Raw genomic sequence first — 13,867 nt, 5'->3', positions numbered from 1 at the left:
GGGAGGCAGCGCGCGGCGGAGCTGCACTTAATGGCAAGTGAGCTGGCGTCTTAAATGTAAAAGTTTCCTAGCGGAATGGCGGGGGGTGGGGAAGCTCCCCCTTCCAGGCCTCCCGCTGTGGGGGGGAGGAGGCGCCGCCATTCGGATCTGCACTGAAACCCCCCACCCCTTGGCAGGAACTTCGCTCTCCTCCGCTAGGCTGGGCTATCGGCCGCTGGTATGTGCGCCGCAGGCTCTCCGGTTATTGCCGTGCTCTGGGGAGTGGAGCCCCGCCATCCCCTCTGCGGGAGCGGGCTGGGAGCGGTGCCCTGTTAGTGTCCGGCCCCAAGGGTGCCCCGTTAGGGGGTCAGCTGCCATGAGACAGGTATAATGAGGGTGACCAAATAGCAAGCGGAAAAATCAGTACAGGGGTGAAGTGGGGGAAATAGGCGCCTATATAAGACAAAGCCTGGAATATTGGGGCTCTCCCTATAAAATCAGGACATCTGGTCACCGGGCTATAATAGAAGCATTTTCCAAGAGGTTAGTTAGAGACCTCAGGCTGATCTGCCCTTACAGCCCAGCTGCTGAGGCAACCCACCCCATCCCCTGTTCTCTGGGTGGGGGTCTCAGACACCCCCCTCCCCCCAGCTCCTGGGCTCAGAACTAGCTTGTCCACATCTGAACAAGTTTCCCCAGAACCTCCCTTAGTGCCTGCACTCCTACTCAGTCCCCTGCTCCCATCTCTTTTCCCTGGAGACTCCTAGAGTGGGTTCTCTGTGGGACCCCACTCCCTTCTGTTTGGAGCAGGCTTCTCTCCTTTACAGCCAGGGAAGGGGCGGGGGAGAAAGCGACAGGGCCCCTTTGTGAAGACCATGCGGAGTTGCTTCCCACACTGAAACTGGAGCTGCAGGCCCTGGAGCCTGGCAGAGCCTCTGTTAAAGGGATAGGTTTCAGAATGGTAGCCTTGTTAGTTTGTATCAGCAGAAAGAACGAGGAGTACTTGTGGCACCTTAGAAACTAACACATTTATTTGAGCATAAGCTTTCGTGGGCTAAAGCCCACTTCATCAGATGCATGCAGTGGAAAATACAGTAGGAAGATATACATATATACACACAGAGAACATGAAAAAATGGGGGTTGCCATACCAACTCTAACGAGACTAATCGATTATGATGGGCCCATCATAATCGATTAGTCTCGTTAGAGTTGGTATGGCAACCCCCATTTTTTTCATGTTCTCTGTGTGTATATATGTATATCTTCCTACTGTATTTTCCACTGCATGCATCTGATGAAGTGGGCTTTAGCCCACGAAAGCTTATGCTCAAATAAATGTGTTAGTCTCTAAGGTGCCACAAGTACTCCTCGTTCTTTTTGCTAAAGGGATAGGCACCCTCCGGCTGCCCGTTGCCAACTGGACTGTGCGGAGGTACTATCATGGTACTGACACCTCTATCCTGTCCAACTAGCTGCCTCTAGTCTCCTAAGAAAAATGTATTCAAACAGCAGCAGACCACCTAGATCCCATCCAGTCCTTAGCCCAACTCCCACTGGAGTGTCTGGGGAGGTGTCCATGGAAATAGGGACTCCTATATCCATTTCCCAAAACAAATAGGCCTCTTCAGTATGCTATCCATTCCTCAAGTCCAGCTGGACCATTTGGTTTCCATTTGGTTTTCTGCCCCTTCTTAGGCATCAGCTGGGGACATCCTCCTCATGTTGTAAATTCCTGACTCCCAGAGCTGAGGGTGACAAGTTAGAATTATGTGCTGCAGAAACTTCCCCCGCTCCTGTCCTTGCTTAACTGTGGCCACTGATCTTGCATTTGGGCTTTCTAGGGCTGAGGAGTGGATATGTGGTGATGGGGAGGCTGAGAAATATTTATTTTGGAGGAGTAAGAGGAGCAGTTCTTCACAACCTACCTGTTTTTACTATCTGGTAACTGCATAAAACCCCTGGGACTATCCTCTCCTCTTTAGCGCATCAACACATATGGAATGTTGGTGTACTGGGTGCTCACCACTAGATTTTGTGTGTGCCTTGAGAGCACAGACCATCTATGGCTTGTCCTTACCTGTGGCAGAAGGGGTCAGACTCCTCAGCAGAAACAGCAACAAGTGCAGCTATCCTGGCCCAAATGCTTTAACCAGTTTGTCCACTTTCTGTGCCAACTACGTATTTTTTTTGCCTGTTGCACTTCCCAAGCTCGGAGACCTTTTTTGTTGCGGGAGGTGAACTTTAGTACTTGTTCTCTGAAATTCCCCATGAGCTCCTGAGCATCCTTTTCTCTCCCTCCCCCACCCTAAAAACAAAAATAAATCTCTACCCCAAACAGAGGTTTTCTGCCTTCCGAAACAGAAGCCAAACTAGAGACTTAATGAAGCTCATTAGGAACTATTCCACTGCCAATCTAATGAAGATACTATTATAGGTTGCATACAAAACCCTAACATTCTTCCACCTCACTCTGGAATTAAAATGTAGCTGAGAAGTAGTTAAGTCTTACAAAGAGCTCAGATACTTTTCTGTTTGTAATAGGAATACTCTCTGCAGGGCAGTTTCAAGTGCTAAAATTACTAGAGCACTGGATTCTTCTGTCTCTGGGTGTGAGCTGATCTCTGGGTGGGGTCAAAATGGAATTTCTTCCAGTGCATTTCACAACTAGGTACACCATGTGTCAAAGGATTACCTGACTATGAAGCATCAGACATTCTTCACTGACAAACTATCACTTAGAAGATGAACCAACAGTCTGTTTTGTTTTGGCAACTCCTTTATTCCTAATATCTACTTCAGCAGAAGAGATTGTTCCCTGAACCATCCTCTTGTCTTCTTCCAAGCAAAAGTTTGAGGAAAAAGATAAATGTGGGAGTGACTGGCCTGCTGTTCTCCCCACTCTGTGCCTGCTGAGACTTTTACCTAAGAGCTTGCTCCTGTCTGTGGCTTGTCTGCACTTGTTCTTGTGAAGATTGTTTCCTTCCTTTCCTATGCAGTTAAGAGAGGCCTAACATCTCTATGACAGCCAAGCATAGGGTTTACATCTCTTGCCCACTTGGGACTCCATTACGCAGTGCCAGCAAGTGAATAGTTTGGCAGGATTTAAGATGGGATGGACTACACAGGATTGTGGACTCTGTCAATGCAGTACAGAACTCTGGGGCAGGTTGTTGGCTGGTGAGTGGCCATTAGGGTTTTATGTATCCAAGCCATACAAGTGTGAAAACATTTTAAGTGAATGGAATCCCCTCATTGGGAAATGTCATGTCTGGTGTTCCTAGTGAAGATTCAGAGCCTTGTGGCTTGTGCAAGAGCAGCTAAAATCCTGTGTGCTGGGTCTGGATGGACACAGGCTCCAAATTCTACTTCCTTACTCAAGGTTGTCATACAATCTGATACTGTCTGCCTAAACAATAATGGTGATTGAATAATCCCAGAAAGAAGGGCAGGGCAGGACTTTAGTATTTACAAAAGTGGACCTTTCTGAATAAATCCTTTTATTACTGCTTACAGAATGGTGAGTGTACATGGCACCATAAAGGGGAAACTGTGCAGACAGATAAAGACTGCTCCCAAAAAATCTTAGTCTAAAGGCCTTCGCAATAGGATACAAAACCGAATAAGAAGGGTGTCTAGTGAGTTTTGTGTCTGGAAGTCTTTATAAAAAATGTGACTTTAGAAGCCTCTTTAGAGGAGAGGAAGGAGGCTGGTGTACTTGAATTAAGAAGCTGTTGCAGGATGTCTAACTGCTCTCCACCCTTCTGCAACACACTTATTCTCCTAATGGAATGTCCTAAATGCTGCCTGTCTTTCTGTGCGGCTGAAGTTACTGCACTTACAAAGGGATAGTCCTCATGCTGCAGAAAGTTTAGTGTATTCATTCCTGTGATTAGTCAGCTTTGTTTCACTGATTGGTACAATAGTTTCAAGCTCCCTAGAGTCGTGGGCTGAGGCAGCATATGTTACTGGCCTCCTAATCATATTTTTGTCCTGTAATAGTTCCTTCTCTCCATGAATTGCACTAATGGATTGAACCTCCCAGACTCTTGGGAGGCAGAGTATTATCTAGTAGGTGCCACTGGGGTATTGTAATCTGCCAAAGGTGACCTGCAAGAGACTCCTGAGAGGATTTAAAAACTCCTTTAGCCTTAGAAACATCAAGCATATCAAATCTGACTTCCTGGTTCACCTTGGTCTCCTTGGAGATCAGAGGATGTTTATTTTCAGTTCATGCATCTTAATTGAAGCAGTAGGGGTGTTTTGAAATATCTAATAGATGCCCTTTCCAAATACTAGTCTTTGAAGTTGTTAATGAACCACCCTCTTCTTCCCCACAACTTAAAAAAAAAAAATCCTTTCCCTCAACCTTTCTGTTGGTCAGTTTTCTCTCGACTCTTGTGATGTCATTTATTTCTCTAGTCTTCCAATCACCACAGAGTCTTCAGGGCAGATGAGTTGAATTTCAACTCTTAAAAACACACAAATCAGGGAACTTCTGGGGCAAAAAAATTCCCAGGCCACTTAATTGATTAGAAAGAAGCAGAAAGGCATAGTTCCAATGTTCTCTTCCTTTTCAGGTCCTCTTTAACACTTTTTGTGATGCCCATACTAACTGATGCTCTTCTATATCTTTTCTCTTAACTCTCCTGAGGTTTGGGGTTGTGCCTGAGAAACCGAGCTGATGCTATGCAAAAGCAGACTGAGGCTATGTTTACACTGGCAACTGAATGACAAAACTTTTGTCTTTTCAGAGGTGTCAGCACTCCCCGCCCCAAGACAAAAGTTTTGCCAACAACAAGCGCTGGTGTGAACAGCGCTCTCCTGCCGACAGAGCTAACGCCGCTTGTTGGGAATGGAAGTTTTTTGTCAGGAGAGCTGACAAATGGGCTACATCGTGAGCCTTTTAGCAGCTCAGCCGTAGTGACACAGCGGTGTCTCTAAAAGCTGCATAGTGTAGACATAGCCTAAGCAATTGCTTAGGTCCCTGAGCAGCTCAAGGGGGGCCCCCATTTGCTTTTTAGTGTGTTTTGGGGGCCCAAAAATATTCCTGCTTATGACCCCCAATGGGCTGGCACCCCCCCGCTGAGGAAAAAAGATCAGGGCATGCACCTAGTTGAGCTCCAATCCAGACTAGATTAGAATGCCCTGTATGGTCTGCCAGAGGAGAGTTTGCTTTCCCCTCGCCCCCTTTAGAGGTTTAAAAACAAACCTGACACTGCCTCAACCATAATCAGCTACAAACCCTTCAAACTGTTTGCATGCCTCCCTCATTAAGTTATCCCTTTGTAGTTGGCCAGTATCTTTCATAGTGGTACCTTCTCTTTCAGGGTAGGCCCAGTCAGAGGTGATGCCAAACTCTACCTATTTCTTCCTGAGGGGGCTCCTCAGAGGCCAACGGTGGATATCTGAGTGGGTATCTCTGGCAATGGCACCATTATCTCATTTTTTTTTCATGTAGCCTCCCCACTAGGAGACTGTCGCTGAGACAATGCCTTATCCATGTTCCTTGTCAAGATACTAAAAGCACTGAGATCTGTTTTCTACACTTCTGAGAAATTGGGTGTGGAGTAGAACAGAGGTTCTCAGGACAAATTATTTGGTGGCCTTAGGGTGCGGCCACCAACTCTTGCTTGTGGCCGCTCTCACGCTTTTTCCTAAAATACTCAATTAGCTTTAGGAAAAACCAAATAAATATGCACATATACATGTCCAAATCATTGTAATTTATTTATTACTAGCTAGGAAGTCTGCTGTGAAAAGTGATATTAACAAACATACAAGTATCACTTTTCACAGCAGACTTACTCAGCACTGGGAATTCTGGGGACAAAGTAAGCCCTAGATGGAGGATAGGGGGAGGTGCCAGAGGCAATGGGGAGGGCAGAGCCTGAAACCCCGGGGCTGGAGCCCAAAGCCTTGCAGCCAGAGCCTGCTTCTTTGCCACCGCCGAGCTGAAGCCCAAATCCTGAGCCCCACCCCCTGTTGGAAAGATGGGGAACTTACTGGCTGCCCAGCCCTTGCTGGAAGCCCGAGCAACCAACACCAAGGCAGTGCATCCAGGAGCACCAGGGTGGGGGCAGGGCTGCTGCTCCCCCACAATCACACCCCAGGAGGCTGTGGCTGCAAGAAAAGCCCCTGGTGGCCACATGCAGCCACGGTGGCCGCATTTGAGAAACACTGGAGTAGAACACCATGGTACCAGCTAGCGGGGGTCTGGCTCTGTAGGCAACAAAAGGAATAAGTGGGATCTCAGGATGTCCCAGCCTCTCCTGGTGGACTGCCTTGCTGGGAACCTATCTAACTTTTCACCCCCTGTAAGTAAACTTTTTAGCCTAGAGGATTAGAAAGCCAGCTGGGTCACTGCAGGCAGCATACAAGCTGATGGAGTTTCCAGTCACCCACTAGCTGGCAGTGATTATTGTGACGTTGCACTCCATATGTTTTATGGAAATATGCTTATGAGTATGAATATGATGTAACAGGAATATGCTTTATGCAAAAGGTCTCTTGTAAGGTATCATAACAAAGGTTATAAGCTACTGAATATATTCCTCCTATTTGTATGTATGTATCCTTGTCTCTGAAGCTAGAAATATGAAGTAAAACTCTGAGGTCCTATTGTAATTATGCAAAGTGTGGGCCATTAATGGTGGTTTAAAATCTTGATGGCTCCCATTGGCCCAGACAGTGGTCATAAATGGCTTATTTACCTGCAAACCTTCCTGTGGGCCAATCCAGGAAGAATGGAGACTAGGGGGTCTTACAGTGACGTGCGACCATGTCACATGATGCTGGAATCCATCTTAATCCTTGTACTTTTCCATTGTGCTTGTCCCCACCCCATCAGACAAGAGTCCCACCTTGTGCCAAAGCAATAAAAGGGAATGGAGCAGGACAAAGGGGTCTGCCAATCATGAGAGAACCCCCGCTCACCACCTGAGATGTCGGCTGGAACTAACAAGGACTGTACCAGCGGAAAGGATAGGGCCCAGATTAGGAAGGAGACTAGTCCTGTGAAAGAAGCTTATTGGAACATCTCTAAGAGTGAGATATTACCTGTAACCAGTTTCTTAATGTATTAGGCTTAGACTTGTGTGTTTTTGCTTTATTTTGCTTGGTGACTTACTTTTGTTCTGTCATTACTTAAACCACAATTTATGAATTTACCCTGTATAAGCTTTATACAGAGTAAAATGGATTTATTTGGGGTTTGGATCCCATTGGTGTCTGGGTGCTGGAAACTGGTAACCTGCTGAGCTGTTTTCAGTTAAGTCTGCAGCTTTGGGGGCGTGGACCAGACCTTAGGTCTGTGTTGCAGTAGGCTAGCGTGTCTGGCTCAACAAGACAGGGTTCTGGAAGTCCCAAGCTGGTAGGGAAAACGGGCTTAGAGGTAATTTCAGCACGTCAGGTGACCGTCCCAAGTGGGTCTCTGTGACCTAACCTGTCACAATGATATCAATGGTCTTGAGTTTAATTCTGCCTCTGCCACTGATCTGTGTGACTGCCCTACTCTGTAGATGGAGATAGTACTTGCTTTCCACACAGGAGTGCTGTGGGTACTGGTGAACTTGTATGCCACATTTACAGGTGGCTGAACAATGGGGCTTGGCAACTTTTTTTTGTGCTGCCTCTTCTAAAGCAGAACCCTTCCTGTTGGTGTGCATGGGGATGTGGCCCTTGCTGTGTAGAGCTCAGAGGTGGGGCTTTCTGCATGCTTTTTGATAAGGGCACGTGAGCCTTATGGAGGGTTGGGAGATGTGTCATAGCACATTTCTCATTTACAAAACAGTTAATTTTAGGCACTCCTGGATTCATTTCCATCTTTGTTTGGCCCTCTGGTATTTTCAGCGTGCTCTTTGCTCTGTCCTTGCTAGTGCTAGCCTTGCTAGAGGGGCCTGCTCCACAGGCTGCAGGCCTGGGCGAAAAAGCCTGGTGTTGGCTTTGAGTGGACTGGAGGGTGCTGTGCCAGTGATCACAGAGCCTCGGATATATATATATATACACACACACACTTGCTCACAGAACCTGTCTTGTTCAACTCCACTGTGTGCTGTGTCGCCTTCCAAATGGAGGTGTCTGGGCTTATGAACTGGACTAGTGAGCGCTTTCCAGAGAGGAAGTACTCTAGTCTTACTGAGAAGTAAGAAGGGTCAAGGTGGCTCCATCCCAAATGCAAAGAGAAAACTGGTCTCTCCAGCTGTGGGATGGAGGCTTGTTCAGAAAGCCAAGCAGAAAAAGCTTGGATTGTACTAAAGCTTCCCAGTGTCCTGCTGGCATGTCAGGCTGGGTACTGAAAAACAAGGGCAAGATTCTCTGCTTTGGGGGATGGGCTGGGAGGGAAGAAGCCACATTTTGGTGATGCTAAACAGCTAAAATATCTTCCTGAAGTGTGTGCTTCTCAGAGATGTCTGTCCCATTCCCCTGTGTCTATTCTGATAGTTAGGAATCTGCGGTGGATGGTAACACCTGGGATTTAAATTGATGTTTGCCCTTCAGGCTGAAGACTCTATTTCGAAAAGGTCATTGGGCCACTATAGATACTTTAAATGGGGAGGCAGATTCTATGCCTTGTTTCACTCCCTTTGCACTGTTCAGGCAGCATGAAGATAGCAAATAACTCTTCTGACTTCCCTGAATGGAGCTCAGTGTAACAATCTTGGTAGGAGGAACATGAGAGTTTGAGTATTTAAAAAAAAAAAAAAAAAAATTAGCCCAGTTGCTAGTGGCTGCCCCTGCTCAACCCTGCTGCCTAGGCACACTTTAGGGAGTTCAACCCTATAAATGCTCCTAAAGGGCTAGTGAAGATCTCAAGGGGCAGAGCAGTGCTGAGGTAGTTAAATCGGCTCTTCTCATGGGACGGAAGATGTTGTTATGAAAGCTTTTTGTTTGTTGGGTGTTCTCCCCACTCCTTAAACAAAATATGCTCCTTTTTGGCATGCACGATCTCCAAGACACTATCAGCCCTGCAGAATGGTGCTGTGTGTAGCTGTTGGTCTATAGTCTTGCCTGTTTGTATGGCTCTGAACTCTGTCTCACCCCAACAGTTGCCTTTCATGTTGCTTAGATTTTCCTCTCCGAGGAAGCAATTGAGTAAACTAGTTCTGGTGCCAAAAGTGTGAACAATGAACCTGCACATCATCAAAGCAGAGGAACTGACCACAACATTTAGTAGAGCCACCAGGGTGTGTGACCCCTCGCCCCGCCCTTCATTCCCTCTCCCTCATTATACCAGCTCATATTCCCCCCGGAATGAGAAATCCCGGTTTCAATCCTGTCTTGTGATCCTGCGTTTCTTTAGGGGTTGTCCTGTGCTCTCTACCTTTCTGTAACCTGCAGAGGAGAAAATAGAACTCCAGGAAAACCTTGATGTTTGACTTGCTTTCTTCCAGGCTGTTATCTCCATTGTGTGAATGTTTGAGAGAAAGGTGCACTTCAGTGAAAAACACACAGGTAGTAAAATCAGGTGGTGCCAGGCAAAGCCAATCCCCTCCATGACGTAATTGCTGATAATAGGAGGTGCAGTGGGTAAAGGCTCTCTGAATTTGTTAGGGCGTGACACAGTCACAGACTTGGCCTGAACAACAAAGTAATCCCTAATGATAAAACCTCCAAGTGGCAACTCAAATGACAAATCAGTGTAATGAGAAGCAAATGGAAATAGTTATTACTTGGAGGATGTAGTAGAGGTTACTTGCATACATGGATGATATAAAACTGAGGTTATGGGGCTGAGGGTGGATTAACGTGCAGTGAAATTTCCACATTGAAGAAATGGGCAGAAAAGACTTGAGTCCATTTTAAATAACTGTGTGAAGTCTAATGAAGGAAGAAACCATGAAATGCCCAGATCTAGAATGGGACTAACCAGGCAGTGGTTGTTGTGGAGGATTATTTGAATATAGTCTGTGTGCATAAGGCTTTTCAGTACATAAAGATCCAGTCCTTGCCCTGATGGTCTAGCAAGGTGACTCCATCTCAGTGGAACATTTGCCTTCTGGAATGAATAGGAGTTTCCAATGTAAAAGCAACTACAAATTATTCTGCTCTACCTGGCACTTGTCAGGCCTAGACTGGAGCACTCGGCTCAGTTTGGAGTACCTCAATTCATAAAACAACATGAACAAACTGGAGAGTTCGTAGAGGAGTATCACCAAGGATAAGCTTTTTATTCAAGGGCTGTATGGAAGTGGGCAGATGCTGCTCACCCTGGTGGTCGGAAGAGATCCCTTTACTGCTCTTATGGAGCTCTGTTACAACATTATCCTCATTAGTCAGTGAGTGTGGACAAGCCCATGGATTTGTGCTATAGTAGGAGAAACGTAGGTTAAATATTGCGGGGGAACGCTCTGGAGCAGGAACCAGTTGCCAATGGGGAGAGTGACAGCCTTTCCTGGAGCTAGTCAGGGTTTGGTTAGACACCCGCCTCGGATAGTTTGGGGATGAAATCACTCCTGTCACAATACAGAGAGACGGAAGATAACTCACTTGAGATCCCTTCCAGCTCTCATTTCCAGCTGAAATGAGTCTAGAGGCTGGTATGAATTCACTGGCAAGTTTGATGCTAGCTGACCCTGATTGGTAGGGGTGGGAAATGCATGGGATAGAAGCAAACAGCTAATTGTCTCTTTAGCTCAAACAGTGTGGTTGCATGCATGGAGGGGTATTTGATATGAGCGAAACCCACTCACAGTCAGAGAGGAGGAAAACAGGTCATGGGTGGCATCTGGGAAGCAGCATGACTGAGTGGTGAATGTAGATGTGGGGCAGAAACCATGCTATTTATGGTGCTGTGAAAATAGGGAGATGATGGCACAGTTCTGACTGAGCTCCACTTTGCAGATGCCCACCAGGCAGCTGTGTTTGAGACCACGTACTGGATCTGTGTGCTTCTAAGGTCCCCTCAGTCTGGGCAGGGTCTACCCTTAGCCTTTTACTCTAGCCTTATGGGAACACTTTCCAAGTGCAGACTCTATCTGGTACTTTTTTTTTTTTTTTTTTTTTAGGGAATGAGACCTTACGGGCAAGCTGCCCTGGTCCTCCAAGACACCCTAGTTGCTCAAGCACATCCTCCCCAGAGTTCCACCCTCATGGATACTCTGGTTTAGAAATTACTCTGTAAAGTCAGTGTTACTGCTTCAGCTATCATGTGTCCCTGAAGGGTGAAACTATAAACCAATCATACTTCTGTTATAGACAAAGCACAGGAGATCTGTGGAAAAAATAATAAACACCTGTACACAGTTCCCTCCCTCAGTCCTCACTACGTTCTTTGGTTTTGGTAGTGCCTTCAGGGGCCACAGGTCCCTCTGCCTGGACCCCACTCTGGTCCTGTCTTCTCTTCCTGGTCATGGATTCTCCCCTCATTCTTGCAGCAAGCTGTTTTAAGGGTTCTCAAACTTCATTACATTGCGACCCCTTTCTGACAATAAAAATTACTACATGAACTGGGGAGCAAAGCTCAAGGCCTGGAGCCAAAGCCCTCGGGCTTCATCTTTAGGTCTGGGCCCGAGCAAGTCTAATGCCAGTCCTGGCGATCCTATTAAAATAGGGTCATGACCCACTTTGGGGTCTCAACCCACAGTTTGAGAACCCCTGCTTTAGCTTGTTTGGGTTAGACAGTCAAAAGGCTCCCCTGCTCAGCAAGCATACCCCTGTTTTTAACAGCAGCTTTTAACACCTCTTGTCAGGTTTTTCCTTTCAGCTGGGGATTTTCAATTGCTCCAACCCTACCCCACCCCGCTCCAGACAGTTTGGGAAGGACTATTTTCACCCAGCCTCCAGCCCTCCTGTTCTAGGCAGCTTCCATCTGAATGGAAGACCATTCAGATTAATGACTGTCAACTGTTGCATCTCCCTCTCCCTGGTTGGGGAGATAAACTTAAAAAAAACTGTGTGAGCAAATGGCTGAGTCAATATACACTGCAGCATTCAATGACAGAGAAATTTCAAAAAGTCAACCAAAATTCATAAATTTTACACAGACAGATTTCCCAAACTGTCACACCTGACATGGCTGCCCCTGGAATAACTGGCGCAGCTCTTGTCTCCACAACTCAGGAAAGCTGTGGAAAAGGCAAAAGTACCACAAATCCAACCCAAGGACTGAGACCAAGGCCTTGTCTATACTACCACTTTACGTCGCTGAAACTTGCATTGCTCGGGAGGGGGCAGTTCACACACTCAGTGCTTTTACTCTAGCCTCACAGGAGTGGTTGTTTTTTGGGGGTGTTTTTTTACAGCTCTGGGAGAGCTCTCTCCCAGTGCTGGTGCCACGACTACACAGCCAAGTTAAAGCGCAGCCTACGTCTGCATAACTTACATCACTCAGGGGTGTGAAAACCCCCCCACCCCCAAGTCACATAAGTTACACCGACCTAAGCGCTCCTGTGCACACCACTGTGTCGGTGGGGGAGCTTCTCCTGCCAACCTAGCTTCTGCGGAGGTGGCTTTATTATGCTGAGGGGAGAGCTTTTTTCCCCATCTTCATACAGTGTCTTCACCAGACATGCTGAGGCACAACTATATCAATACAGCTGCGCCACTGAAGCGCTGTATGTTTAGCCCTGGTCCACACGAGTTTAGGTCAAATTTAGCAGCGTTAGATCGATTTAACCCTGCCCCCGTCCACATGACAAAGCCATTTTTGTCGACTTAAAGGGCTCTTAAAATCTATTTCTGTACTCCTCCCCGAAGAGGGGATTAGCGCTGAAATCGACATCACTGGGTCAAATTTGGGATAGTGTGGACACAATTCAACGGTATTGGCCTCCGGGAGCTATCCCAGAGTGCTCCATTGTGACCACTCTGGACAGCACTTTCAACTCAGATGCACTAGCCAGGTATACAGGAAAAGCCCCGGGAACTTTTGAATTCCATTTCCTGTTTGGCCAGCGTGGTGACCTCATCAGCACAGGTGACCATGGAGTCCCAGAATCGCAAAAGAGCTCCAGCATGGACTAGAACAGGAGGTACTGGATCTGATCACTGTATCGGGAGACGAATCCGTGCAGGCAGAACTCTGTTCCAAAAGACTAAATGCCAGTATATTTGCCAAAATCTCCAAGGGCATGATGGACAGAGGCTACAACAGGGACCCGCAGCAGTTCCACATGAAAATTAAGGAGCTCAGGCAAGCCTACCAAAGAGACAAACGGCTGCTCTGGGCCAGAGCCCCAGACATGCCGCTTCTATGATGAGCTGCATGCAATTCTAGGGAGCGCCCCTACCACTACCCCACCCTTGTCCATGGACACCTGCAAGGGGGGAGTCTCACGCAACAGGCATGAGAATTTTGGGGATGAGGAGGAGGACAGCGTGCAGCAGGCAAGCGGGGAATCCCTTCTCCCCGACAGCCAGGAACTGTTCATCACCCTGGAGCCAATACCCTACCAAGGAGGGCTCCCGGACCATGAAGCCGGAGAAGGCACCTCTGGTGAGTGTACCTTTGTAAATATAATAAATGGTTTAAAAGCAAGCGTGTTTAATGATTGATTTGCCCTGAAGACTTGGGATGCATTCGCAGCCAGTACAGCCCCTCCTTTTAAATGGCCAACCCAATGGGTGCTTGGTATGGGAAAGGACGGTGCTGCTGTTTGAAACCATTCCCACATGTTCTGAAGGTTGAAGAAGCTGAAAGACTGTGGCTTACCATGGCTGCCTGCAAGCTGAATTCTGTTGCCCGGCCCAGCGTGTGTGATCTCTCTCGCCAAACCGGCAGGCCCTCAATATAGAAGGCAAAATGTGACCTTGTACCGAAAGCACATGTGCTATGTAATGTTAACAGCTTGGTTCACCGTGAAAGAGTCTACCCATTGTTCTCTAAAATGTATCTTTTTAAATACTACTCTCCCTTTTTTTTTTTCTTTTCCCTTTCCTCCCGCAGCTG

The 13,867-nt window shown here is 47.1% G+C and overlaps 1 protein-coding gene across 13 annotated transcripts in view; it reads left to right on the top strand.

Annotated features, from left to right (window-relative positions):
* The window catches only part of PACSIN3 (protein kinase C and casein kinase substrate in neurons 3), a 38,959-nt gene that overhangs the window by 709 nt on the left and 24,383 nt on the right, over window positions 1-13,867 (top strand). The window contains exon 2 of one of the 13 annotated variants that reach the window (XM_027832616.3): window positions 5,310-5,391. The exons of the other annotated variants lie outside the window; for them this stretch is intronic. The gene's annotated coding sequence lies outside the window, so the exon portion shown is untranslated. The remainder of the gene's footprint in view (window positions 1-5,309; window positions 5,392-13,867) is intronic. 13 annotated transcript variants of the gene reach the window in all.

The sequence above is a fragment of the Chelonia mydas genome, chromosome 6 (genome assembly GCF_015237465.2).
Source record: "Chelonia mydas isolate rCheMyd1 chromosome 6, rCheMyd1.pri.v2, whole genome shotgun sequence".
NCBI classification, from domain to species: Eukaryota; Metazoa; Chordata; order Testudines; family Cheloniidae; genus Chelonia; species Chelonia mydas.
Note: the sequence above shows the minus strand (reverse complement) of the source record. Positions and strands in the feature narration are given on the sequence as shown.